We start from the raw sequence: 3,973 nt of genomic DNA, 5'->3' as shown, positions 1-3,973 counted from the left end.
TGTGGGTAACTCACAGCGCTGAAGTCTTGGTTCAGCTGGTACATTTCCCTCAATGTTGCAAACTTTGAAAATCCACCAAGATTCAGAGTAACCCAGATGCTGCTGTTCTCCGCAGGGCAGCCACCTGAAAACATGTTGATAAAATATATTTATAGATGGATGGATGGATGAATGTATGGATGGATAAACAGATAGATGGATAGATGTACCTGAAACATTTTGTCGGCTCAGGAAGGATCTGATGAAATACTGATAAACATCCTGCACACCTTGTTCTGACATCAGGAGCATGTTGTCACTGAGTTCTGAAACACTGAAAGGACAGCATGTAGGTCAGGTGAGAGTGGAGGTCAGCTGAGAACAGAGTTCATCAGGTGGGATTAGCATTTATGCGTTCAGTGGGCATACAGTATCTGGAAGGTCTGGCAGCTGAACTCTTTGTGACTGAGGCACGTGAGATATTCTGGAGTCAGTGTGGAGAGAAGAGGCTTTAACTTGATCTGGAACCATAATCTCACAAACGACTCATCCTGCAAGTTGCTCATCGTGAATGTGTCATGAACCGTTTGGTCCAGGATGTCACTGAAGGGGGAACTCTGGGAACTGAAGTTCTGGGCAAGAAACAACATGCAAACAGGAATTATATAAAATACTGGTTTCTACACAGCTGATGTGAGATCTGGCAGTTCTTACAGTCATGGAGAGCTGCTGCAGCAGAGCGTTGAGGTTCTGGGAGAGATGCAGGAGGACATTCGAGAGCGTCTCCTCATTGAGCGTGAGGTTTGAGAGTGCTGCGCAGTGCAGGACAGTGGCCACATGTTCCACCAGGTCCGTCAGCTAGAAAGACATAAACACTGTGTGAGATATGATATGAAATCCTAATGCCATGCCAGCAGAGAAGATGCTTGGAATAATGTGTATGTATGTTCCCAGCCTGCGTTTAGCTTACCCCACACGTTCTATTATCAATAAAGACACTGCAGATGTCCTGACTTTCATTCTGGGCTCCAGTTCCCATTCCCGTCTCAATGTAGCTAAATAGTAAACACCCCAAACCACATCAGAGCATTCTCAGTACTCCATCAGAGGAAGTTTCTGGATAGCTATGACATTACTAGTGCAGCAAACTCACAACTGGTTATGGAAGACAGCCGTGAGGTTTGGGTGGATTTCTATCTGGCCGGGAGGAAGAAATCGCCGGAGTATGGGAGAAACCACATGCGTGAACCAGTCGTTAATGTTCACGGGGTCAAACGTGACCAGCTGCTGGCTGGAATTCTGCTTGAACGGAGCGGCGAGCTCGGCAAGTGTCAGGTTGATCATGGCCTGCACCAGTGTGGTGCTCCGCATGCTGCTCAAGTTTTGCTTAAGGAAGAGAGCAAATACAGACAGCAGAAATTAGGAGATGGGGTTTTGGGTTGTAATGCCTTACTGAATGTGTGTTTGTGCTTTTACCGGCTTCGTCAAGGACACAAACTGTCTAACAAAACTCCCGACAGGACTAAATGCCGTCATTAATCCATTCAGTGCCTGAAACCACACATCAGACCAGTTTATCATTCAATATCACAGTCTCTTAAACATCTACTTATTTACTCATCTACATCAGGGCTGGGCAACCATGGCCCTCAAGATACACCTTCTTGCAGAGTTCAGCTTCACCAATAATCACACAAAACCATCTATAACTTTCTAGTAATCCTGGAGATCTTGGCTAGTTTGTTCCAGTAGGTTTGATTAAGGTTGGAGCTGAAATCTGCAGGAAAGTGGTTCTTGAGATCAAAAGTTGCCCAGTTATGATTTACATCCATGATACTGTGACTGGTATGATTCTTGCCTGTCCAAGAGGGTCCTGAGGTGAGGCAGATGGAACGGTGCTCATATAATACGCTGTGCCATTGTTGGAAGGCCATGGGTCCTCAGAGGGCAACAGAGAGGAAAGCAAACTCTGAAACACCAGGCCGAGGGAGCTGTTCGTCAAGCCCACCACCTCGGGATGAAGGAGAAGCTCTGCCTTCTGTTCTGGACTCAAGAGGTGCAAAACCTCCAGCTGACAAGACAGTGAAGAACCTCAGAAAATCTCCAGGACATCAGCACAGAGCTGAGGTTGCCATCGAATGACCATCAGGATAACATCAGATGCGAGAGTGAGTATTCCTACCCCGCTGAAGAGCATGTTGATGGATGTGAAGTCTCGCACTTGAGCCATGACCGAGAACGAGCCGAAGTTCTTCATGAGCCAGTCCTCAGTGCTGTCCTCTGGATCTACACAACCTACAACAACACACAATCAGACTACACAAACCTGCACAAAACCCTCACAGAACACAAAACGCCAGTGCAAGAGGTGAAGTGTTACCTGAGGATGTGTTTCTAGAGAGAAACGGGTACATGAAGAAAGCATAGATCCACTTCTGTCGCACTGGATCCAGACCGGAGAAATGCTGACTCAACTCCTTCACACTATACACACAACAAAGCACACACAGTCAAACACACACATACACAATGAGGTCCTCGTTCATATTCTGCTTTTAGTGTGTGTTGTCATACACAGTCTGGTAGGCGCTGCAGCTGAAGTTTCTGTTGCTGAGGCATGTGAGGAAGTTTCTGGAGATGGACGACAGCAGAGGAGTGAGTTTGATGTCCAGCCACGCTCTGATCACGTGATCCTCATTCATACTGACGCCTCCCGACAGATCCACGACCGGCACGCTGGCCACACTGGAGCGCTGCGAGACAGACAGCGTCACGGCGGAGCCGCAGCAGTGAAGGCTCATGGGATATGTGTGTGTCTGTGTGAGTGCTGGTGTACCATGAAGGAGTAGACATCCAGAGCGGCGCTGATGAGTCCCTTCAGGTGAAGGATGTGGTCTGCATCAGGCTCTGATGGAACGCCAGCACACGTCAGGAAGCTCCGCGTGGGACCGTCCAACTGAGACGCCAATAAATACAGCACAGATTGAGAATGAGAGTTTACGGCATTAAATGTGGGTTCGAGTCCCATTCGAGGGAAGTCTTGTTAACTCTGCGACCATACTTGCAATGCCTCCGGGCATCTATATCAGACACCAAGTCCTTTTTAACTTGAATGGAGAAATCCTGAAATCTCAAAAACTGCTTGCCACAGTTATGTTTAACTTATTAACATAATTAACAACTTGACATATTTCAAACCAGCAACAAATACTCCAACAGCATTAAAAAAGCTTATATTTCAGGCTGGAGTTTGGGTTCCTTGCCACTGTCACCTCTGGCTTTTAAAAGATACTTAATATTTAGTCATGTTATTGATTTAACTGCACTGACACTATCAGATGAGAACAGAACTGAATTGATCTGAATAAAGACACCATTCCGTTTTGTAGAGCTGCTTTTTATTATATAAAGTGCTATATAAATAAATTTGACTTGACTTGATTTTGGATTTTGCCTCTATACTACTGTTCAGAGTTCAACAGAATCCATCATTCCCATGTTTTGTATGTTATCTGAACTGCAGGAGCTGCTCTAGAAGTCTATAAGTAACATGCTCCATAGGCTTTCTCTAGTGACTGATGGCAGTGGAGGGGTTTCATTGTGTCTATGATCTTGTTTTTGTCTAGGTTACTTTTATTTAGAAAGAGTGGTCATGTTCCCTTTGGTTTCACGTTTCTGTCTGGAGGATTGTTGTCTAATCAGCCTGTTTGCGTCTGTCTCCAGTGTTGTTCTGCTATTGTCTTGTTAATGGTTTTGGTTAGTCATTGTATCACCTCTGAGAACTCTGTCATTTTATTCATTTTAATGCTAAAAAAGGCATTAGATTTCTTTATATCACATCGCTCATCTTGCATTATTGTTTAGTTCATATTGAGTGCGTGTGTTTAGCTCTGCTGTCCCAAACAGACAAAACTCTCCAACAAAGAACAATCTAAAAATATCTTGTGTGTGTGTGTGTGTGTGTGTGTGTGTGTGTGTGTGTGAGTGTGTGTGT

The sequence above is a fragment of the Sinocyclocheilus anshuiensis genome, unplaced genomic scaffold, assembly GCF_001515605.1.
Source record: "Sinocyclocheilus anshuiensis isolate Anshui unplaced genomic scaffold, SAMN03320099.WGS_v1.1 scaffold2286, whole genome shotgun sequence".
Lineage (NCBI taxonomy): Eukaryota > Metazoa > Chordata > Actinopteri > Cypriniformes > Cyprinidae > Sinocyclocheilus > Sinocyclocheilus anshuiensis.
Note: the sequence above shows the minus strand (reverse complement) of the source record.